This window comes from Rhea americana, unplaced genomic scaffold, assembly GCF_003343005.1.
Source record: "Rhea americana isolate MKP2758 unplaced genomic scaffold, rheAme1 scaffold_64, whole genome shotgun sequence".
NCBI classification, from domain to species: Eukaryota; Metazoa; Chordata; class Aves; order Rheiformes; family Rheidae; genus Rhea; species Rhea americana.
The window spans coordinates 3,083,675-3,109,905 of NW_028186801.1; the positions used below are offsets into that span (position 1 = coordinate 3,083,675).

General features: G+C 40.9%; 1 long non-coding RNA gene across 1 annotated transcript; it reads left to right on the top strand.

Moving 5' to 3' along the window:
- LOC146586880 (uncharacterized) lies at positions 1–25,412 on the top strand. Its single transcript, XR_014897745.1, has 3 exons — positions 1–102; positions 20,713–20,806; positions 25,229–25,412. It is a non-coding gene; the product is annotated as an uncharacterized LOC146586880 (long non-coding RNA).
- Positions 25,413–26,231: the final 819 nt, after the last annotated feature.

Consider the following 26,231-nt stretch of genomic DNA (forward strand, 5'->3'; position numbering starts at 1 on the left):
GGCCCTGTGCCGCCTTTGCAGAGACTTCGTTAGCAAGGAGCGGCTCGGCTGCGCGTTTGGGCGACCGTCGTGCTAACGTGGGGATGGAGCCGCCGAAGAAGGGTGAGTTCTGCTGCAGAAACCGATGGGATCCACACACTGGGATAAATCACTCTGTAAATGTTGGCTGGGACCTCCAGAAACCACCGTGCCGCTCAGAGCAGCCTTCCCTCTCCCGCTCACCCTGCAGCCGGTGCTGAGCCCCGCTCCTCAGCCAGAGGGATCGAGGGATGTGCTAAATGCTGTCCAGGGTCCTCGCCCTACACGTGGCTTAAGTACGCCTAGGAGGGAACCCCCAGCTGCCCAGCTGAGTTACTGAATCTGAGAACTTCTCCAACCTGCCCCCACCAGCACCATCCTGCTGCCAAAACGCGTGCCTGTAGGGACTGCGGAGATGCAGAATCAATCAGCGCAGCAGGGGTCTAGATCAATGTCTCAAAGCATCCCTGTTCCTCTTACTTTGCTTACATACTTCAAAAACTATCTCCGTTCATTTTCTTTTTTGAAGCTCTTTAGTTTCAGTCTTGTAAACTGCTACAGATGTGCTTATCCACAGCGTTTAGTCCTACAGAGTCTGTGGGAATATGTGCTGTACGTCAAGCACGTACATAACGATTTGCAGGATCAGGCCTTACTTTTCACAGAGAGGAAAATGAAAAAACAACAGAAAAGTCCTACCGTTCTTTCAAAGCAAAGCAAATCTGCACAGATTCATGAAATAGGATGTACTGGCCATTTTATTTTCTGAAGGAATACCTGGTTTCTATGTCCCCTGGATCTACTACAACTTTTAGAAATGTTATCTGACTTTGCATGCTGTTGCAGAATATGATCACTTACTGACACTAAAACCAGTGTAAGTCAGGAATAGGTATAGATCTGCCCTCCCCGGAATGATCTGAGCTTTGTTTTAGTCTTGCAGCACAGTTTAAGAAAAGCTTCTAATCTGAAGCAGTCTCAYGCACAGGTACGTGACGCTTGCTAATCATGCTTGTATGGAGTAAGACTGCTCCATAACCAGCGTTCCCATGTATTTACTGCAGTGTTATTTGGCTACCCATCTGTTATAATAGGGCAAAGAACAGAAACATTTTATTATCTGAAAATAGCCTTCATTATTTGTTGACTGAAGTTTGAGGCAGAAAGGTAGAAAACTATTGCTATGTCATTTGGAAAAAAAGAAACAAACTGACACTACAAAATAACATCCAAAACTACAGGTTTAAAAATGTCAGTTTCTATATGTTTCATTAAACCTCTTAAAAGTGGGCACAAAAGAAGTGCCTGAGTGCTTTTAAGATTTTGTACACAGGCTGTCAGTACCAGGTATTAGCAGAAAAGGCAGTGTTTCCTTCTCTCTCTTTCTGTAGTGGTTTTTAAGTTTATGTTTGTTCCCATCAGCAGCCCTGGAAGACATTCAGGTGAGGATGCGCTTCAAGAATAGAAATAGACAGTAATAAAACAGAATAGTTTGACTGTCATTTATAAACATTTCTACTAAGTCATAGTAATATTTTTCATTAAATACACAGAGTTCAAGGAAGCAGTTGCAAGTTTTACAGATGAAGCCTTTTGTGAAGCCTTCTCAGAAAAGTGGAGAGTTTTGTCAGGCAATTGAGCCGTGCTTGGTAGCTAACCAATTCTGGTCCTCTTGCTATTCAAATAACAAATACATGACTCTTTGGGCTGAGATCTTCCAAAGCCAACTGATGGAGRCAGTCACAAAACTCAGCTTTGGCAATATTCATCTATAAATCAAAGGACCAGTATTGGACAGGATATGTAAAAGATTTAAAGTGCATGCTAGTAAGCAGCTATGAGGCTAATTCCATCTAAGCCAGGTTAAAATAGCATAAACAGCCAAAATACCAGAGCAGGGCACAAGTGAAGGGAGTTAAGGTTGTTTATATTCRCCTCCGACATTGGCCTCATTCAAGAGGCTTGAAGAAGCCCCCCTTGGGATTCTTGTTAATCTGAAAATTTATGATAGGAAGGTGCTGCTAAATCCTGTGTTAAACTCATGTGCCCAGACTCGGCTGTCCTCCTAAAACTGCACGTTGCTTGATTAAACTCTTCTTCATATTAGTAATGATGTATTTCTAAAATGTAGCTTGACCAGATACAGATCAAAGAAGGTATTAACTTCTCAGTTTGTTCTCAAATGCTGTTCTCTGAAAGTAGTCCTCTGTACAGATTGGTGTATATATAGCTATTTTGAAGAGAAACTACATAAGATCACGAAGACATGAGGCCTCCAAGAAAATCTGTGTGCAAATTTTGATTAAAAAATCTTGGCTGTTCATTTGTTCACAGTTGTAAGTGTACACAGGGATATCACAGGTAGTGCCTCTGAAGCTTGCAATTCCTTTGGTCTTTCTGCAAACACTGTTGGAAAAGACATCAAATCATGGATCATTTTTGCAACAAAATCCTGATAATGACTCCCAGTTGTTCCAAACTTCCCTTAGGCCATCAACATCTTGTTTGCAATCACATTTTATGATCTTATAGGATAAGATTTCAATTGTACAAAATAAAAGAGCATGTCTCACCTTCACTGAATTGCTACAGAGATGGCCCTCCCTAGACAAGTACCAGAAGAAACATGGATAAACTTCAGAGAATAGTTTCCAATTCTGTACCAGCTGATACTGCAGCCAGCAAAGAGCTGATGAGGGACCCCAGTAAAGCTGTGGGTTTATGTTATGTTAAGATTGCACACAAACACCACTCAGTAGTCACACTGGTGCTTTACAGTCTTGGCACAACAGCTCTGTAAATGAGCAACCTTACTGTATTATCATGCAGCTGGGTAGAGTTCATCCAAACAGAGGATCAGCACATTACGGTTTTCAGAGGCTACCTGCCTTTTTCTGCTTTTTGACCTGATTGATCCATCCTTCATTCATCTGGGTGTATCAAAGAGTTGCCGATAGACTTTTTCTTACTGACCTCACAAAAAAAAAAAAAAAAAAAGGCAGTAAATGGCTCAGAAAATGTCCTTCTTTGCAAAGGCCAGGAACAACTACATCCATGGAATTTTTACAAGGAGGAATTACAGGGGAAAAAGAGCTAGTGAGCCCACATCAGCCAGCCCCCATTAGTCAGCTCTGCAGACCCTTTGCTTCCACGGTACAGCCACAATCAGGCATTTTTGTGGTCTTAGCTGGATTCGCCTTGCGTACTTCAGTCGGTGATACCCATAGCTCTTAATTCCATCTGCTTAAGTGCTAAAAGAGAGCACACAGTTTACTAACATTTTGGTAAAAAAAAAACACAAGTTTTTTTTTTTTTGGGGGGGGGTGAGGATAAATGGCAAGCAGATTCTGATAACCCCCCTCCCAGAAAGACTCCCCAAAGTATCATAAGATACTCACTTCCCACAAACCCAGCTTTCAGGCTCTGTGACTTGCAACTGTCCTTGGGACCAGGAATGACTGTTTCCAAGCTACAACAAGTTCTTGCATTCAGCAAAGCCAAAAGAAAATCTGTAGTCTGTTGGCTTTGTAATTTTTTACTAATTCCTCAAAAAAGGTCCACTGCCTAACAGCAACCATTTTCTCCCCTTGAGGCTTGCAAGTAGGCCAAAGGGAGTGGATTAGGACAGTGAGCCTACCCATTATTTATTTACTTTTTTTCAGAACACATTTTCAGTAACATGTCAGGTTTAACATATGGCACTGGTGAATACACCTTCTGTTGAGTTTAAAAATTGCTAAAAAAAAAAAAAAAAAAAAAAGCTAAGAGAAAGACTTTCCAATTAAAAGCCTAAACAGCCAAAACACTGAATTGTAAAACAGGCTGACACACAGTGATTTGTGCTAACTTAAATATACCAAGAAATGGAAATGGAGCTTCCTTTCCATAGTTCTCCACTGCTCCTTCACAGTTACAACCTAAGCCTCCTCCTGCTGCCTCCATAAATAACCTTCCTTCCTACTTGAGTCCAGTGGCATTAATCAGTATTTATATGTTTAGCTTCTAATTAGAGATGGCAATGGCCAGATGACTAGATACAGCTACATCCTGGACAAGTTTCATTTTCCCATTTATAAAAGAACAGATGTAAGAGGAAAAGGCCTGRTGCTGCATTATGCTGCAGATAAAGTCCTATATAATGAAAGGCTGGAAGTTCACCACAGGACAGACCAGATCCCTAGTACTCTGGATCTTTCTCTTCTCCTCCTCCCTTCTTTTTCTGTTATTTTCACCTCTTGCTTTTCAGTTACCTCTAGAGCTGGAAGAAATATCTGAGAAGGCACCTACAGGGTGTTGCCTRCTCACCACACAGGCACCCAGGCTGGGTCACACTGACTGCCTGTTGTTTCTCGTTGCCCCTGTTCTTTGAAATAGTACCATCACTATCCTTTGCTCTTCTTTTTTTCTTTAAATTTCAATCCTTTTAATTCTATTCAACACTATCCTAATAAATTATAACACTTTTTTTTAACTTAAAGCCAATCTGAGGTTTTAGGATTCAAAATATTCTCATTTATATATCAGAAGGCAATAGTATTTTACATTTCCAAATTAGATGCCRGAAATGTGTTATTTTCCTCAGATGTTCTGTTTTCATATTTATCCGTGTTTACAGCCTCACAAAACTGATATGTCTTTTTTCTTCTATTTATTCCTTTCTTCCCATTTAAGCTGCAATTTAAGAAGGAAAACAAATGTATTTATTCTCCATCAGCAAGTTTTAGTTAAAATATATTTGGATTCCTTTACAAAGTTTTTTTTCCCCTTACAGTATTTTTAAATATATCCTTTTGAAGGATTTTTTTTCCCCCAACCATGAACCATTTCAATTCCACAAGTTCARTAATGACATGCTGTTGGTAGAGAGATGCAGAGCATAGGTATATTGCTGTTTGTTTCTTTCACTGAAGAATTACACTTTAAACTAGTTAACTGGAATCAATTCATGATAAGAAATTAGAATTGAGGGTAGAGGAAGACAAGCATTTGTGCAAATTTCAGATTATATTAGGAGCCAACATCTCTACACTAGATCATGTCTTTTCTAGTAGTTCAGCACCTTTTCTCTGAAAAACATAAGAAATACATTAGTGGGCAAGCCACAGGTTTATTTCCGTTACAGTTTAGTTTAAAATACAATTTTTTWAAAAAACACGCATATAATCCTATTATTCATTAAAATCTGTAATCCATTTTCAAATTTATGCGTACTAGATGCCAATGCAGGTGGAGTTCCCTCATAGTCCTCCTCCTGCAGCTAAGCTGGAGAGCCCTTCCTTACACCAGAGCACTTGTCACGCTTCACTGTCACCCGCCTCAGGTCCCTTTTTGTGTCCTCTGAGCACGTGGATGTGTTCACACGCTCAGTTCCACCACGGCCAGTTCTACCCTTTTATGGACCCTCCCTTTGGTTATTGCTGCTGAGTATTGGACATTGGTCCTGGATAAGTATAGAATAGACAGTTTTTGAAGAAATGTGGCCAGAAATTGAACAACGAAAGGAAATGCCTCCTCCTAGCCTACAGCAGTCCTCAGAGAAGATAAAAGACAGACCTCTGAACAGGATCAGTGTGAACRTCCTCAGTCAAAACTCTGATCGATCCCAACCTTTCTGAGTAAAGACTGCAAGGAAGCAGGTCAGCATGTGCTTACCATTGGCATGTTTTTGTTTTTGTTTTTTTTTTTTTGTTGATTCCAAAAAAGCACTTTGGTATATGCTTAAATATAGCTTCCTTCTGGCCAGTGTTTACAACTGAGCAAGTGCTGAAGCGAAGTCCTACACAGGGGTTCTGAAGTGCACGTGGGAAGAGGATTTTGGCTACATGGGCACTAGCGCTTGCCTCAGTGCTCACCCGAGCCAGAATTTGCCTGGGTTTGCTTTTAATGGGGTCCTGAGGAAAAAACATTTTTATTTCCTCATGCAGTGGATAATGCAAACCACTTGAGCAAGGTCCTTGAATGTAGCGTATCCATCACCAAAAATTCCTGTCATCAAAAAAAAGAATGTTTCCACCAGTAAAACTATTCCAAATGCAATTAATGTACTTAGACTTTAACTGATGTTTAAAGCATATGAAAGAATCCTCCCTTGTAATTCTAGATTTCAGTCTTTCCAGCTACAYGTGGGTCATTCCTGATTACCAGAGTTATTGTATATTCTCCAAAATTTGATTAAGCATCAAAATACATTTTGATACATTAGATGGGTCCCAGAGCACATTATCAGATGTTCTATAATACTACTCACTTCGCAGAAAAATATTTTAGAACTACTTTTAAGGATTTTTTTCCTCAATGCATTGATGCTATTTTAAATATGTCTCAGCCAGTAAAGCCTATCATGCTTAATAGTACTGATCCCATTGGCACACAGTGCAGAAGGAATAAAAGCATTATAGCTAGTCAGGTTTAGAAAGGTCCATAAATCGCCTACGTATCATTTAATGATGTTGTAAGCTGCAGGGGAGCAGTGTTGAGGACAGCCACAGCTAGAGGTGGCTCCTACAGTCYGTGAGAAAAGTATTAACCTACTCGCTCACTTCCAACCCTGAGCTCAGGAGTTACATGACTGCGATGTCTTGGGTGAAAATCCGAATTCATTATTAAAGTGACAAGATTTCAGCCCTGTTGGTCTAAGATTCTGATCACAGAACCRTATTTTTTAACATAACTTGTTCATAAAATAAGCCCAGAGCACTGGACAACAAAGGTGTAAAAATTAAACCATGAGAACATTTCAATAAAAAACTCATTCGTACAGCAGACGATAAATAATTCCTGAAGTAGTATCCCTTACCAACATGACCAATGACTCAGGAGAAGATTTCAGCTTTTAGTTCATATGAATTCCTTAGAGAAGAATTATTCCTTAGAGAAGAAAATTAATTAACCACATTTTGATCACAATTATCCTCCCTGAGATTCTGGAACTGCAAGAAGTAGATGACCTACGTCTCGTTCGTTCTCTTTAAAACTTAACTTTTGATGTGGGATGGGGGCAATGAACCATTTTTGCTGCAATATAGCTGTAAGGCTTTTCACAAAATAAAATTTAACTGACAATAAAGGAAGCATGCTCCTAATTAAAATAATATTGATTCAGCATATGGTATTTTGCCTTTGGTTCTCACTTTTTATTAGCGAATTTGTCACTTTTCTCTTTAGTGCCACCTTGTGGGTCAGCCAGTTATAAAAATATAMCGGTCTCCGGCTGAACTAAAAATAGGATCTGGCTTTCAGAAAGCCAGGGGAGAGGGGGGGGAGAGAGAGAAAGGAAAAACAAAAACAAAAAAATTACAATAATGAATAGAAAATATTTGCTATACATTTATAATAAGTATGCAAGAAGACAGAACAATCTTTGGGATTGAAAGTGATGGCATCTACACACACACACAAAAAAAAAACCTCATTTACAGGAAAATCCTCAAACTTATCTTGGAAAATGTAAGTGGCAAGCTCTGACTTGTGTGATTTTTTGCTGGAAGAAAAATGCTCCTGCATCTTAGTGCCATTAGTTTGCAATAGCCTTCCATGAGAATTGAAGCTAGGATAACTGTAAACTTCCACTAATCGCACTTGCAGAAAAGATTAATGATCAGATTCAGCATCACAGGACACTTACTCGTGAAAGTCAGGCTGGATTTCCACAGAGCAGCTTGGGATTCTGCTGAAGATAAAGCACAGTCAGTCAAAAATATATATAAAAGAAATTAAAAGCATTTGGGGGGGTATATGTACTGCAAAGAACGTGCAAATCGAGACTTGGCTGGAGTAGCGTCACGAGACTTGTTCTCTAACACAGCACTATAATTCAGCTGTCGCCTAACCCTACAGAGCCGAACAAGCATGTCCTCATACATTCCTGGGAGGAGCTGTGGACAGTGGCATTACATTCAGTTTGTCTTTCAGAAAAGAGTAGGAAGAGTGCTTCTGAAATTTCTGATTTTTTAACATTTATCTCTTTTTGTTACTTTTATTAATGCCAGCAACTTAGGAGGCTGCAAGAAAGCAATTCTGGATATATTACACCCTCCCCCCCAACAACGTAACATCATCTTTATTTCATTCCACATACATATTGAAAGCAACAAGCCATGCTAAGCTTAAACATTCCGTTTTAGCTAGCTAGCTTCCTTGGGTTATCATCTCTTATTAAATACAGATTTTTAGAGGAAAATAAGTCATTCCTGAAAGTCCCTTAAGCTAAGTCAAGGAGTCCAGTGTCAGATAGTCTTGCTGGTAAGGAGAGGGGTCATTTTAAATGGTAGCTCTTGGGTTTTACTAAAATTGGACCTCATCCTTAAGACATATAATCAGAGTGTGGGAGAGAGAATATAAAATGGAAGAAAATAATGTGGTTTGTCATGGTCAGATCTAGCTATTACTTAGATGGAAGGAGACAAGGGAGCTGCACAGGATCATGTGCAACACCAGACATTGAAGTTCAGTGAAATTTCCCAAAGATGAGCAGCCTGGTAAACTCCCCTGCATTTTCACGCTGCTACCAAGCCCAGTTTGTCTGGGTCTTGGTTAAGTTTGAACAGAATAAGTTTGGCTCAAGCAAACAGAATAAATAAAGCAGGAAGGATGGTTCGATGGCAGCTCTTAAGTCTGGCCTGCAAACAACGCTGCTGCTGACTCCCCAGCATTGCCACAGCCTTCTCCTGTAACCTCATTATTCCCATTCCCCACAGCCTTCTCCTGTAACCTCACTATTCCCCTTCCCCATTTGTTAGTTTTATCCCTCCCAACAGCGATGTCTTTGAGGAAAAGAGCTGTTAAGGTGTTCAGATGCTGCAGTATAAAATTACTGAAATAGCAACAGCTGGTCACACTCATAAGCTTTGCTTTGAGCTGACTGCCCACTCCAAAGCAAGGATGAACAAACTCTTCTCTCCTGAAAAGACCAGAGGTGAAAAAGTGGCTGCAATCAGGTTGAGGGAAGAAAGACACAAATAGGAAAGCTTGAACCCTGTATCTGTATCTCAGCAGCTGCTGAGGATTCAACTATAGCAGCATTAGAGTAGGAAACACTATTGCAGAGGTAAACCCTAGACCTGCAGAGGTACCTGAACTGGCTGGTACCAAAACTTAGTAAAGATACATCAGCCATGAGAAGGTCAGAACCAAMCAGTTTGCTGAGACAGCCATCTGCGCATGGCGCCGTCATGCGGCAGTTATCCTTGTCACGCTTTCCCCACGTTTCCCACCCAAACCTCCATGCAGTCCATGCTACGTGCATGTTTCCTAGCCTCACAATACATGCACTAGCAATCTGCCCCTCTGAAAGTTGTAGTTATGCTACMAAGCAGCAGCCTTGTTCTTTAAAAGTCTTTTTTTGAGCCCGTAAGTAAAATCCTGAAACACCGCAAAACATCAACTATGKTTTGAGTGGGGAAAATAACACCAAGGACAAAAAGCAACATCATACTCAAGACTGTAACACTTGTTTGTACAGTAAGTCCTCRTGCTGTTTTTTTCTGAAATAATTAACAGAAGAGGGTTCCAGTTTCTGCCAGGGATTTTCAGCCTCTGCTGCTTTAGGAATAAAGTACATGTACCAAAAGCTGTGCTTCTGCTAGACCTAGCTCCCTACCAACTCACCCAGCTGCACCAGCCTCAGCCCTCGCTGGCCGGCAGCCTGGGCAGCTATGGGCACGGCTACCGGCTCCCTAAACTTGGCTGGCAACTGGGGGCAGAACTGTCGGCTTTCCACGTTCCCAGGTTTGCAGGAACCCGACCCTCCTGCCTGCCCCACTTCGCAGAGAGACATTTCCTGAAGTACCTGCCTTCCTGGAGGAATTACCTAGTTTGCTTTTGAAAATGTACACACCTAAGTAATATTACACGTCCAGGTTTTTGTTCCCACTTGAAATGAGAACTCTCCAGAGCACAGAAAATTCCAATTTTAACACTAAAGTTTCCCAGACTGCAATATAGAGAAGATGGGCAGTGTCACCCCGCTTCAACAAACAGCAGCGCCTTTCCTTTGCAATGCTTTTAGTTACACCGCGTGGTAAATAGCTGTACACCTACAGAGCATAGCACCACCTGCAAGAGCTGTGATCCAGCTGGGCTGAAGGGGATTAGCTGCTTTAAATGCCATGCTGTTCAGACTGCTCCAGCCTGTTTTTCAGTAAAATCATCCGTGTGAGGCCGAGCGCCACGCAGGTGCTGCACCGTGCTGCCGTCAGCGCTCGCCTCAGGGTCCCCGCGCAGCACCGAGCGGCGCTGCACCGGCAAACCCCGCTGAGCCAGTTTTCCGCGAAAGCCCACTGCACAAAGTCTTCACGTCAAGCATCCCTGCCCGCCTTGGGAGGGCCAGTCCCCAGGTTGTCCTCCCCGCCTGCTTTTCGCCCGGCTCCTGCCCACCCGCGCGGCCGCGGCCTCTTCCCGGCAGCCGGCGGCCGCAGCACCAGCTGCCCCGGCGGCGGCTCTGGCAGCAGCTGGCTCTGCCGCTCGGTGTCGGTCTCGGCGAGGTGGGTAACCAAAGCTGCACGTCAACCCCCCCGGCGCCGTGGACGGGCACGGCGTGTTCGCTGCACCCCTCCAAGAGCAGAGCAGCACTAGGGCATCGTCCCACACGCGGGCCGGCACTAGGAAGGACACGTCTTCACTAACAGTGTGTGTGTCGGGGGGGGGTTTCGGACAGAGTTTGCCCCTTTTTTTTTATGAATATCCTTTTGTGCTGCCCTCCTGCCCAAACCTGCCGCTTTCTGCTCCAACCACTTCATCCCGCTTTAACTCCCCTGTCAGCCCCCGGGCCTCTCACCTCGGTTTCGGTCTCTGCTCCTCGTCACAGCACCAGTCTCCTGGAACACTYCCCTGCCGAAAATCACGGTGTGACACTTACAAATAAGAGTTTTATATGAGATTTCCAATAAGGTCTTGGAGCTCACCATGTACAAGTAAATCTTTGTACAAGWAAAATTTTGCAAAATGAAGATTGTTTTTGTAGTTTTGATTCCGGAATGCATCACAGCAGAGAACGGTTTAAAAACAGGCAGAAAATACCACTCAGTTGTGAAGCCTCTCAGAATTAACTTTCTCTAAAAAATATTTTTAAGGCTGACAAATCACGCACAAGGCCTTTTCCCAAAGGAGAATTTTTCTTGGATTCATTTAGCAGTTGAAGGTTGTGTCATATGTCACTGGAAAGGTAATTTTTCCTACTTTATGAAAAATGCCTTGAATTTGACTTTGCTGTCACAAGGGAATAATGATATCCATACAGGTAATAAACTGGCTCACAGAGATTGTTGTTGGTAGCTTTGCAAGAAGTATTTGGCTTAATAAAGGATGATAGTAAGTAACAGGGTGAATTAATATCAAATATGCAATTTATTTATACAGTGCCTACCTGCCTTAGGTTTCCAGCACTTTTAATATTCTTTCAAAAATTAATAGTTAAGGCATAGCGAACACAARCTCATTTGTTAGGAGCTAATGTACAGCTCTGTAAACACAGTAAGCAATGGCAATTAATGTTCTCTTTTGTCTTCCAGACAGAAAGTCAAAGCTATTTAAATTAAAGGATGTGTATAAAATCAATGTATGTTGATAAGGTGTGCACATTAATGATAATGTTTGCAAACATTCTTTGTAACTTGTGTATATAATCTTCTCTTTCTGCGCAGATGGCCACATTAGCTGGGATTGTGTGAGGAGTTCCTTAAATCACATTTTTTCCTTTATTTTCTTTAACTTATTAATTTTTAAGCCTGCATAGCAGAAGTAGGACAGGCAGTAGCTGTGCAGGTGCTACGGCAGTGAAACCACGTGGGTGATTAGACGGGCAGGACGTAGCTACACAGCGCGTTTGGTGCGGGCTGAGGCCAGGAAACCTCCCGGCTCGCGGTGGCGTGTCCGAGTTGGGACRCGGGTGGGCAGGCGCTGCCGTGGGGCTGCCGCAGGCCGGGTGCTCGCTGTGCGGAAACGCAGCCCAAATACACAGCGTAGGCTTAACTCTAGCTTAGGAGCAGACTATCAAAAACCTATATAATGTACTGCTTGTGTCACCTTGGTTAATGACAGCTGTATTACAGATTTAACAATCTAAAAAGAAGGAAGAAAAAAAATGTGATTTTTTTTTAATATCCCTCTGTTAAGCGTGTCTACATTTGCACCCACATAGTCTATTTAAAGCTAGTTAGAGGATTAACCATGCAACCACTATTATTTTCATGTGGAGCTGTACAGCTAAACATTGTAGTTGGCTTTAGAAGCCTCAGYATTTATCATATTTAGCTGTGGTCTGGGCTCTATCCCGATGTAAAACTTCCCACACTCTGACTTGCAACCAAGTCACTTGGTGGAGGCCAAGTTACTCTACCCACTGTAGAGTAACTGTCCCCAGGCCCCTCTATTGACCTGGAAGGGATGAAGCAAAGTGAGGAGGCCTCCTGCCGGCGGGCAAGTCATCAGGTCAGAGGGAACGTTGCATGTCCTGAGTGTCCGTCCTGAGAAATYCCCTTGACAGATTCAAAAGAAAGGACACACAAGGTTAATGGCTCAAGAAATTGAGCTTTGTTGGCTCCTGGGAGTGACCCTATAGCACGTAATTACCAGGGCTACACACAGACCAGTGAAAGAGTTGTAGTTCTCCAGAGCATCCCAGCATGTTTCAGGGAGGGCTTCAGCCACCACATTTTGAAGCTAAACAGGTCACGTTACCCTTATTTACATTTAAAAACTGATTTTTCAGCCTCTGCATGCGGAGAGACCCCTTTTACTACAAAGGAAATGCTTCCCAAATAAAAGCTATCAGAATGGATCTACTGGAAAGCCTTTTTCATATGAATAATTCCACCTTAAGGAAACCACAAAAGGTCTATTTATCTGTGGTCTTACATAGGCAACCATTGCTGGAAATACCTGAAATGCAGGATGGATTTTTCTGTGCGATATTCAGAAACAAAGAGCTGTGTTCAATGTCATCAAATAAGCTTGAGAATTTTATTCCTGGGATAACCAAGAACTTCAAGCTAGATTCACCAGCAAAATGCTGGATCTTAACTTGAAAAGGTACCACTTTAAAAGATACAGTTTGACAGGAAAGTTGAATCGGCCTTTCTTTTTTTTGGCAAGGCGCCTAATGAGGTATGTACGGGACACACCTGTTTAGAAACCAGCTGAGCCAAAAGACTTTCTGCAGAAATAGAAGGAGATGCTCAATAAGAACGAGAACTTGAATCTTTATTGTCAGGAACTTGACTGCATGCCAGGAACTGGGGCACGACGGGAAAGTCACAGCTGCATAAGCAATGCCAGAGCTAATGCATACCACAGACCGCGGTTTATTTTATTGTTATGTTCTCCTATTATCTCCAAAAACTGAAGATAAACATAATAGTCATAATCTAAAAGAGTATTTTACCTGGTGCCAACTACTGAAAATAATTTCTTGTAAATGATTTCTTGCTCAATAACAATTAATTAAGGAAATTGCGCAAAAAGACATCTTCTCAGGCAGAACATGATCAACACCATGAAAACCAAGCATCCTTTCAGAGGCATCCTGTCGACAGTAATCCACAGCTTACTGTGTAAGACCTGTCATTTACACAAAAGTCACTGTATTAAGTTGCAGATTTGTCCATCATGTGTTAATATGTATCCCTATGGCAGACTTAAAAGTTCAAAATCAGTTTGAGCTGTATCACTGACTTCAAAAGGAGCAGAGTCATGCACAGCGCTTTATACACATATAGATAATGGCACAGATGCACCCATCACACATATACTTTAAACATTTTTAATAAAAAAGAATTAAGCAAAAATATTAACCATTTTGTCCATTTTCCCAAGACTGCAGAGAACAGTTTAAAGCAAAAAAAATTATTATGTGTCTTTCTTCACAAACTAGGACATGATTAACATTATACAACATCATAAAACTCTCTCGATGGGCAAAGCAAATGCATAAAACTGTTGTAATGATAATTGTATCTAGCATTCAATTACAATTTGTGTGCTTCTTATTCTGAGTACAAAGTGTAAATGGATTTTCTGGGGAGTGGGGGGAGGAAGGGAGACTCACACTGTGTCAGATTTAATATATATATAAGGCATTTAATATAAAGTGATTCCAGTCTTGACTGGGGCATGTGGTATGCATGTAAGTTAATAATGCTAAGGAAAAAAAGAAGCAAACCAGTAGTATCATTCACTTCTCTCTTCATGAATTGAAGTATTTCCTCTCCTGCACCTTTGTATTTGGTCCTTCATACATTTTTCTGACTGAGTGGATTATTCGTTTCCATTAATTTTCTAATTTTATCTGTCAAATATACTCTCCGATTTCCTTAACTTTCTAATAAGACAATCTGCATGAAAATACATCTCACTGGAAWTCGCTTCTGGAGGATGCTGTAATAAATGCTCGCCAGGCATATTACATGAAAACGACTGTGTTTATTTCTCAGTGTAAATCGACACAATTAGGGTATTGCAAATTAGAAAGTAATTCATGTCCTGTGCTGAGTTCCTCCAAAGGAGCTCTTACCCACCTCTGTGTAACTCTTTAGTTCCCCTAAACAGCAGCTGTCATTTTTTCCTGAAGTAAGTTATTATATAATGACCACAGAAAAATATTTTACATCACAAGCATTTCCTTCCCAACAGGGCTAAACTTCATTAATCTTTGCTGATGGTCTTCTCAAAAGGATAAGGAACATGAGAGCATCAGCTGCTCCAAGGACACTGGACAACAGCTTTGATATCTAACCAAATTGCACAAGGTACCTTCTACCTCTACGAGCAAGTTTCTTTCTACCTCCACGAGCAGGTTTCCCMTCACTGCTTTTTGCATTAGCTGTCGGAATCCCAGACATGTCAGGCAGCCATCAAAGAGCCTCTGGAAAGGGCTATTTGAAGAGTTCAGGATGGGCAACTTCTGAACTGAGCTGGTTTGGAAATCCAAAAGAAGGATTACACAGCTCATACAGGGTGCAGCCGTAATGAGCCACAAAGTGCCAGAAGCTGGGCTGAGCCACCCTCGAGTGCTAGAAGGGGCAAGTGACACCAGCCAAGGCTTTCTGTAGAGCGAGCTGATCCCAAACTTTCTTGGGTTATAAGAAACATAAGTGGATTGCTGTGATGTTCCACTGGGAATTAGTTTTGTAGGTTTGGTCTTCATTACAGGAGGGGAAGGGTATGAAGTGAACCAGGTCAGCGGGACAAGGAAGCCGCCTGGCTCGGTGTTTAGTCTCGTCAATAAGGAGTAAAGAACAAAACTGTCCTCAGCGAGATTGACTCCCAGGGCAGGTGTTTGCAAAAGGAACAACATCCTCTGGAGAGCGAATACTGCCCAGCAGAGCAGTCTGCCAAAGTTTCATGTGCCTCTGACACCAACAAAACACATGGACTTTGCTTTACTTCTGTGACTCCAATCCAGTGAGCTGGGGGGAAAAAATGATAGTAAGCTTATTTTACTCCCTTGGAGAATTTTCAGAAGAAAAGTCCAGCTATCTTGGCATCCTTTAAAAACAATACTTTGGTGTTATAAATTACTTCAGGAATCTGAAGATTTGAGCCAAATTCAATATTATGAAGACTTTTACAACACCCACGCCCACCTACCTTTTTCTCTGCTTGATACAGTGACTGCAAAGCAGTGTAGGAAGATAGAAACAACTGCTATTTATTTGGCTCACTCTTAATTGAATGATTTTTTTTCTTTTTTTCTCTCTCTGTCTTTCAAATAAGTCTGTGAGATTCTGAGTTACGATAAACTACTTCTACACTTTAAATCAACTTACTAGTTCATTTTTTTCCCCTTGGTAATACATATTASACAAGTAATGTGCATCACAGAATATCAGGCAATTCTATGTTTCTTTCCTAGGTTAAAGAATGATATACATTTTCATTTTTTTTCAATGAATGTTACAAAATGACAGCTATATTTGTTTTTTACCATGCAAAGTGAATGATAATGGTTCAGCAGCTGATTTATATCTTACTGCTCTATTCACACTATGCTGCTTTAGTTGTAAAATAGTGGTATTGAGAAACCAACTGTTTTAGCTTTAAAGAACTATACTTTTCTGTAACAAATCCTTTGCCTTTGAAATTTTAAAATATATAAATAAATAATGATAACATCTGAGAAGAGGCAACTTTTACAAGGGGCTTAAATCAATGCACGGTTATCCTAACTATTCCTTACAAAGCCCCAGGAGTGACATTASAGAGAAGGGGATGCTCTGCAGGGCTGACAGGATTACAAAGTAGTTGCTCATCATTCTGTGCATAAGTAAAGATGATTAAAAGGAGCTAAATACGTTTCTTTTACTTTTAAGAAATATTTTAAAAATGCCCACAGTTCTCTGTCGTTGCCTTAATTTCAGTCAAAATGGTCTAAAAGGTTGCAGACATTACAGAAGAAAAATCTAAAAAGCAATTTAAGCCAACTATACTAATATCCTGTGGGGTAAGAAAAGAGGATGTGACAAGACTGAGGAGGGACATTGCAATTACTTGCCAAAAACTCTTCCTGCATAAACAGTTGTGTTTCTGCTTTTCGTATCACAAGACCACAAGTCACTTTCCTTCAGCAGTTCCTTCAGAAGAGGCTTTGATGTCAAAGAAGGTAAAATAACTTGGACTAAGGTCAAAATCATAGATTTGTCATGATACTGTTACTGTCAGCTTAGCAATATTATTGTCTCTGTGGCAATAGCTCTCTGGTCTGGATAGCCAAAAAGGAATTTAGGTGAAGCCTAAGTGCTTAAACTCAAACCTGTGATGCTAAAAGCCTGGCTGTCACAGGTATCTTCCTGAAGAATATTTAAATCTTGATCTCCTAAAATAAATCATAAGATAGCACTCTCTCCTTGAATATGGAGATGTGGCTTTGAATTCCCCAGAAAGCGAAGAGGATTGAATCTATGTTTCTCATATCTTGGCTGAAGGCTCTACCCACTCAAGTGTGAAATGCAGGACAGTCCTTCCRTTTTTTTAAGAAAAAAAAATGATTGAAAGAAAGGTGTAATACAAGATATATACCATTTGGACTCCAAATTTCTTTAGTAGCTAGCTCCACATTCTGACCTATTTCTTATGTTCTCTCTTGTATATTTGGAAGTATTACACTTTTGTGTGTGTGTGTGACATAGGAGCCTGAGTATTTATCCAAAACATTTGTGTACATTGACATTTGTAAAGGTGGAGAGATTAGCTGTTAAATATTARGTTCATAGTAACTCCCAGTCCAATGATGGTATTTTTTTTCCTTTCCTGTTTACCACTTAGCACAAAGYGGTTATGCATAAATTTATGCCAATTCTTTAGCACTTACATGAATTAAAATCTTGTCARCAGTGCTGATCCCTATTTACTAGCAAAGTTTTCATTAGTCTTCCCAGCTGACAATAGTTCAGCTTTAAAAAGTGAAGAGGGCTCTATGTTCAGTACTAAATATAAAGGCTAGTCTGAATAACAAACTCAGACCTGGATTTCTCAAACATTTAATTTCAGACTCAAATGGAAATTCCAGTTAAATAAATAAATAAAAGCACAGGCATTACTCTGTAAGTCTGATGTCATGGCAATAGTCTTTAAGTGATGGTGTAAACATAAGAAGTCGTGTATTAACATATAAAAAGTATACTATTAGAAGTAAGATCTGATCTGAAAAATATACCTGTCACTGAAACATCAGGTTTTACTATTTAAAATATGGTTTCTAGCCCATAAAGTAACCTTTTAGAACTTCTATCATAAAGGTTCCACATTCATATTTCATGTGTTGACAACTGTCCGATCAGATCTGCTTAAGTCATGAAGAAAACTTATCTTTTGCTAATGAGCAATCCTGCAAAGTCAGTCTGGAAACAAAACATTGGCTTCTTCCGACTTCATGCATCAGCAGCAGTAACAGCGCTGCAGCGTGAACTCGGGCAGCTTTTCTGCTGAGAAAGCATGAATCAGAGCGACTCTCTCTCACACTTGGTTGTTGGCGCTTCTTCATAGGTAACGGAATGAAAAAGTAATAAATATGTATTTTAGTCAGGAGTCATCATTTACGACTGAATACACAAGGGGGGAAGGTCAGCAACTTACATTATTCCCTTTGTTCAAAGTGACCTTTCACAACATAGACAAATGTTTAAAGATTTGCTAGAGCACTCACATAGCTCTAAGCCTGCTTATTCAGATAAGGACTTCTGCTGGAAAAGCCAGATCTGCCTGCACCATGGAGGGCAGGACTGCAGAGAGAAGGGACAGAGCACAGGCACAGCCTTGGGCTATCTGACACAAGTCAACAACTACCGCTGGATGTCTCCAGATCCTACCTCCCCAATGCCAGCTTACAGGAGCTTCCCCATCTGAATGTCTTCTCTTCTTCTGTAAGTCTTAGTAATTCATTTAGGGCAGCTGAGGCTTTGGAAACAGGCTTCATGTAGGTCCTATGATGTGCAGGGACTGGCCAACACAGCTGGCATCCAAGAAGATGCATCCTGGCAGATGCTGAAAACTTGTTAGGATAACACAGTGAAAACCACCAGCTCTTTCTGTTGTGGTACAAAAGGCAAGACTTGTCTGTCAGAGAGCAAACTCCATAGGTTTCAGCTTCCACTGCAGTAGTTTTCTTCAATCAAATAACTAATTTCAATCAAGAGCAGATCTGAGCTAAACAAGAGCTGATTCTCAGAGTCTGATTTTCATAAATGTTTAAGACACTTTGTACCACTCTGTCAGTGTAAATAGGCCTTGGTAGATTTGGTAAACTATTTCTGCACCCACTGTAATGCTTCTGATATTACTTATGTGGTGCAAAGCAGCATTCATATAAATAAGAATCCCTAAAAAATCTTTCAAAATACTGAAAATTCCTATAGAGAACAAACAGAAGTACTTAACAATGATACCCCCCACACAAAATAATTCTGCAGCTATGCAATTACCTTATCACTCGCTATAAAAAATAGTACCATAGTTGTATCAGTAATTAGTAAGTCTAAGAATGAGTAAACTATATTAGACCAAACAGTCATCAGTATGCGTGTCTTGGGCAAACGTTGGCCTGAGTTTGGTGAAGCAGGAGAATGGGTTTCATCTTCAATCAATTTAAAGATTATGGGGTTTTTGTCTACTTTAATTCTTAAGTAAGAAACAGTGAACAATGGTGAAAGCAGTAAAGTTAACTACACACTGAGAGAAGCACATCTCTAGTAACAATCTTATTTTATGCTTCCAGCTTTCTAGGACATGTTCTCTGCATGGGGGGCACAGAGTTTGTTTGTTTGTTTGTTTGTTTTTTTGCTGAGGAACAGCAGGAAAACTTCCATCAGCAATTATCAACAGTAAAGCCTACACTATGGCTTGACGGGTAGGATTCTTGTGGAAATACTGGCTATCAGTCAAGAAATATGTGCCTTTGCTACCTTTGCTAGCAAAAACAGTTTTTCATAGTCATAGGCTGGATTCCAGTTTCCCCAGGGACATGCACAAAGAGGGTATGAAGTGGGATATGCAAAGGGCCAGATTCTCAGTCACYCCGAGGGCACTTTTTACCTTACCAGAGTAGCAAAGGGCATTAAAAGGAGTGCAAATTTGGCACTTATCCCATTCGAGTCTCYTTTATGTTCCCAAAGCAGAGAAAGAAGTACTTAAGGGAGTATTCCCCAGAGCCAGAGCTGCTCTGCATCCACAGCCTCTGCGGAGCGTGCAGGGGTTGCCCCAAAGCCCAGCTCCTGCTCCGGGCTGCCGGAGGGAGCAGCCTGCTTCTGCYGTGGACAGCGAGCAGGGACTCGGCGAGATCAGCTGTGGCAGGCAGGAGCTCACGTCTGGGAGCCCCCTTAATGCGAACAGATGGACCTGAAACCACAGAATTAAGAGACYGGAGAATCAGATCCAAGATCTAAATTCCAATCACGCTCCCAGCTCAAATTARCCATAGCAGCAACCACACACATGTAATAATTGAAGAAGAGGCTGCAAAATATAAAGGTGTGTGATTTTTATATTTGCCATTTTAAAAGCCAGTGATAGTCACACACTGAGGAAAATGCTGCATTTTAGGAGTCATCAGCTCCCTTTATGAGATACATTTTGGACTATATATCTCTGTTTTGCGAGGGAATGTATTTCAGTAAGATTAATTAGCTAATGTTTGCAAAACATTTTGAAACTGGGAAGCACCATATAAAAGTGAACTATTATTATTGTTATTTATTATAAGGGAGATGCAAATCCTCTCTAAATGTTGACTAAAGCCTTGCAATTTTTATGGTCACAACTTTGTCAAAAAGATTTTTATCTTCCTAGCAGCAATGTGCTACCAAAGATGTTGAGCCTTAAATCAACAGCTGTTATACCTCAAGCAAGTTATGAATTTTCCTTGATTTACAGCAGTTGGGGTTTTTTTATTTCTCTTCTTAGGGGAATTGGGGGGAGAAGTGTGTGTTCATGCAGAGAAGTAACATAAGGCCAAGGGTTTTCAAAAAAAAAATGCCACACCAACTCATACTGAGGCTGCTCAGTCCACTTTTTAGGCAYTCAGTGACTGACCTGGTTTTCATCACACAGAGGAGCCAGCAATTCCCACTGAGCACACCATGAGCTGCTCGAGCAACATGCACCCCCCACACACTAATTAGTCACTAATTTACTTGTCTAATTTTGGGTGGAGGATCCTCCGTTCAGARACCCATTAGCTCATTTTTGTTTGGTTTTGTCTTTCCCTAGCTACCTGTTTGTTTGCTTTAGATCYGCGCCCATCATCCAGTGAGAACTGTGCAAATACTGAGAGAGTCTCGGGTTATTCAGTTGAGTCCTGAAGGTGAGCAGGATYTCCCTCCAGGTGTCCCTGGCGCCTGACAATTATCCGACAGCGTAAGAACCCCTCACATCTTTGCAAATCTGGGGGACTTGCCAGTAGCATTTTTATACCCTCTTAATGTGATGCAAACAATGACACAACGTAAAAGGTGAGGAGGAATCTAACCCCACAGGTACGTTACCTTGGACTTGAACACGAACATGRTTAGGACCCTCCTTCTTGCAGATTCTTCCTTGTAGTGCTATCATGGGTGATGTGTTGGCTGGAAACGGAGGCCGCCTGTGTGAGCGAAAGCTTTTCTCTTCAGGAGTGCAATGGGAAATGCACCTGGAAAAAAACAGAGGATGAAATCTGTGGTATTCATCCATTAAGGTCACATGGAGAGGCGTTCTGGGAAATGCTGACTCTCTTGTAGGGGAATTTTGTAAATTTTCCACATGCATGCATGCAGACTATCCCTGCGAATACACACCAAGGAATATATACACTTAAATTAGGGAAGTTTGAAAACACTGGCTTTTTATGTATCTGCAATGTGGCATTGTTTTCAAGGGAACTACCACACATTCTTTTCTATTCTGGTTGATTTTCTATATAACAAACATTTCTGGCCAGCAGTTCACTTTAAGGACGTCAGCGGAGATCTCATCCAGATCATCACCATAAAAGGTTTGCTCACTGAGAGTACCACATCTGTTCCGAAAGCCAGCCAATTCCACCGTCTTATCAGACAGTGAAATATGTATTTTCTCCTTTCAGGACATCCAGTGTTGGGAGGTTGTATACAGCCCTCCCTTCCTCTGCCTGCCTTCCCAACACATGGGCCCATCGGGTCCCAGCAGGGAGCACAGCCCTGCACCGGAGAGCATTTATCCTTCACAGACTCATGCTTCCCTAGATCCCACCCCAAAGCCCAGTGAGTCTTAATAACGCCTCCACCCTGATCAAATGCAGAAGAGGTTTGGAAACCTTCTGGAGTATCAGTAAGGCTCCACGATGACCTGGAGCAACCCGTCATCCTTCACAAGGGAAGAGCAAGTGGCAGTAATAGACACTGCAATCTGGTGGGCATCCTGCTTGCTTCAACTTCTGCACAGTACAAACATCTTACTCACAGAGATCCCTTCTACAGATTCCCCAGTTTGGCCCTTAAACAAGCTTCAAAGTATACACACAGAAAATGTGTACTTCAAAACTGTATTCCCATACATACTTCATCTGCATATCATAGCACTTTCAGGACAGATATATTATTTTTGCTTAAAATAGGCACCTTTTAATTACATCTTGCAGCAAGTAATGATACTCATGCTCCATGGTTGTCAAATATTTAATTAAAATCAAACCAAAATAAATACTTGTTAAAAAAATGTTGTATTTTTTCTGAGTTTCCATTTAAGTCCACAGCCATACAGAAAGTCAAGAATATTTCTCTCTGACACATATTTGGCTAAGAGGGTAATATTTTTCTCTGAGTATTTCCCACTAAACACTGTGACAAAGTTAAGTTGATGCTGCACTGCAACTGGAATTTAAACTGAAATTTAAAAACTGCTTGAACATGCATATCTTTATGATTCACTAGATTGTGCCATGAAAGCCTCTGTATCTTAGTTAGTATTCTGTTGAATTCACAGCTACCTTAAATTTGTAGACACTCTATCCTAGCAGGAGAATCACCCATTAAATTGAAATGATTGAGGAACTATTTCTGGGTTTAACAGAGATTAACAAGACTTTACTTCTCACTACTGGAAATGCTTCTGCAACATGCTGTGCATCGACAACTGAATAACAGATTGACAGACACAAGAAATTGCCATGTCCCATCAGATGTTCATTGGATTTTTACAAGTAAACAATCTCTCAGGAAGCTGCTGGGTTATGCTGTATTGAAGTAGTTACTGTGAGCACCAGAAAAGTGTGTTAACTAAGCAATCTGTGTGTACACAGAGTATTGGTTCTGGGAGCTCTAAGGGAACGCAGCCACTCCAAAATGTCTCAAGAGCCAGAGCATGCAGTTTCCACCCTGAAAATCCAGTTGTGCAGGGTACTGTCAGGTCACAGCTTCCTTTCCTCTATATTCCCAGCACCCCATTCATGTTTATAGTAGTTTAAACGATAGGAATGAGTTTGGTAGACTCAAAACCTAGTCTCTGAAGCCAGACTCTCATCTTACATCGTCAGATATTCCATATTTAACACGACAGTCATGTGGGGATTGGAAGCAAGGTTTGCTGCACAGGACAGGCATACACGGTTAATTGATCTGTGAAGACAGTCTCTCTCGCTGAATCCAGCCTTGTCGGATGCGCTCTGAGCAAGTCCTTAGACCATCACTGCAGATCTCTCTGCTTGCTACATGCTTAATGCATCTCAGCAGGGCCTGTAGGAGGAAGAATACAAGCAAAAAATCACACTAACATCTTTGACAACATTCTTTAAATAATTCTAAAAATACCTGTGCTGTACATAAGTGGTACCTACACATGATGTGTAGTGTGGTTGGGATTCTTGATCTGTATCTGCTGCAGAGAAGTCTTACACTGAAGGCACCAGCTTTTACAGAGAGCTTGTGGGACTCTGAGCAGAGACTCTGGCCTATATCAAGATGATCCCGGCACATTCTTCTCTCTAATCAGATCACTTTCTATTAACCCTGGGCTTGAAGTTTKGTTTATTGCACTCACATACATGGGTCCCAGCAGCCTCTTAGATTCACATCTGCCTGTGTCGTTCCTTTCCTCCACCTTGCTCCTGACCTCCAGCATCAGCACCAATACCTGATTTGAGCATAGGGAAAAGTCCCTGCGCTTCGCTTCACTGTTCCTCCTGGACCTTGGAGGGGTCAGAAGTACATTATGTACAAGAAGAAGATGAGAGAGAGCAGGATTTATTCAGCCTTAAGAACAGACTGCTAAACATGGATCTTCTTTCTGTCTTCATCTATCTAACAGAGAGTATATAGAGAGGACAGAGACAGACTCTTCCCAGGCAAAGGATGAGAAGTAAAAGGGACAAGTGGCAACACAGAAAATGTCAATTAGAAATTAGGACAAAAATTTTCACCATAAGGGCAGTCAAGCATTGGACCAGGTTGCCCAGAGAGGTTATAGCATAGGTGCTCAAAAGTTATACTGTCAATAGGGGTACTCAAAACTTAACCGGAGAAGGTCCTGGGCAATCTGATTTCACTGGACCTACTTTGAACTAGAGTTTGGACCAAATTGTCTCTGGAAGTCCCTTCCTCACCTCACAAATCTACAGTTCTATTATTAGAGGTGACTAAGCTGCAGTAAACAGAAGTTTCTTAAGTGCCTTGGTCTTACTTCAACTTGGAAGTAAGCCTAATCCCCCGGTTCAACTCTGACCCTCAAGGGCACTGAGGTAAGGAGTTGTGTTGCATATGGTGAGAAGCATGAATGATTTAAAGAGATTTAAACAGCCTCAAATTGGAATTCTGACCTGAGTTTAATATCTGATGAGGATGTGCCTCACCAAGCACACCGAGCTTGTACTGATAAAGGTTTGCATGCATTTATGCTATAGCTATCTATCTATCAAAAGAGTTATGTGGCAATTTAATGCTTTATGGCAAGTGGCTGATAGCAAATGAAGCAATCAAAAACTACCGAATATTCTGCTAGGCAGTAGCAGGGAAGAGTTACAAGGGTCTTGTGTATCATTATCCTTTCACTGATTCTTTGGGGGTTCTTTCTACCATTTCTGTCTACATAGCACAAACACGCTCATCTTTCTACTATTTACTCCTCTAGATTCCATTGCACTGTCACAGCTCTTGACTTTAACAAAATTAGAAAAGCAGCCTTGTTCCTACGAATGACACAACACTAGTACAACCTCCTTCAGCTGAGAAAACTGACCTTACTTCCTCTTCTTGTGATCTGAAACTCAGCAAAGCATGCAGAGACAAGTCATTGCTTCCTTTCAACAGCACAGCACTGGAACAAAAGACCAAGCATTCATTACTCATAATAGCAAATSCACCTATCCATGATGAAATAAACAGCAATTTACTCAATAAATTGCACAGATTAATGGAAAACCTCAAAACAAATGTAACTGGTCTTGGTGGGGAGACAAAAATCTAAAGAACATATTGCCTTTGGCTACTTTATATCAATCAGAATCAGCTGAAAAACATATGCAAATATCACTTAAGTAAATCCATCCTTCTCCACTAAAATCTGTCAGTCACAAAAACAATGAACATGACTGGTCGACTAAATTTTGAATTCTGAGTACATTTTGTACTAATTACAGTATTTTATTATGTCATCAAGTGAAGGAAAACTGTCAGTGTTCTCAGTAATTGTGTACACAATAAATGCCTTGGAGACTGTTGCCATGAGTATTATCTGTCAAGCAAATAACAGTGCCTCAATTATTGTTTTCTTTCAGCAAATATAGAATCAACCCACAAAGAGTGACAGTGAAACAACACTGGCACCCTTATAACTCTGTAACACTGCCAAGGAATTATATAGCCAAATACCCAGATGGTGTGAATCAACATAGCTCCATTGACTTCTTCAGAATTAACCCGTTTTAGACCATCTGAAGACCTGGCCCACGGAAATTACCAGTAGCTCTTCTAGTCAACGCACCGAAGTAAGGGTGTCCGCTGCAGTTTCAGYGCTCCAGCCTCTCCCAGCCTTAGCACAGGTCTCCCTCCATCTGATGTTTTCCATGCCAGCACAAACYGTAATGTGCTGAACAGACTCTCGGCTGCCGTGTGGGAAAAAAATAGTCAGTTCCTAGACTAGAGAAAAGCTTAATACTAAAAATACCCAAAAGCTATGAAACCTGAAAGTGAATAAAATGATTTTTTTTTGTTAAAACCAGTATCTCTTAATTTCTAAACYACATCATGATTTTTTGAATATGAAACAGCTCTGCTACTATGWTTTATTCAATTGAGATTTAAAGAGAAAAAAAATATTGTGGCTTTCACATTTTCTGCAAGAAAGCTACATGCACTTTAAACCACTTCATGCTATGGGATGCTTTTTATGACACTCTGTCTCAGTTTTCTTCTTCAGATTTTTTCTCCTTTAAGTATACGGGAAAGCAATTTCAGATTTCAGCCACTTAATATTACCTAGTTTTGGGATTCTAGTTCAGAAGTTGATTGCTGTGCCTTTATTGCAAGAAATTGACCAAGAAAGGAATAGAATTCAAGAAAAAAAAGCAACTTCCTGAATTCTGCACATCTAAAAAATCCTTTGTCCATATAGACATGTAATTTTATCCTTATTTATAAAGACTGCTGGTAGTCCTGATGTGGCTTTAAATTCTATCCATTTTTAGAATCTTTTTGGTCATCTTACATGCACAATGACTTTTCTCATAAAGTATTCATTTTTKATCAAGTTGTACTTGCAAAAAGAGACATGTCTTTTAA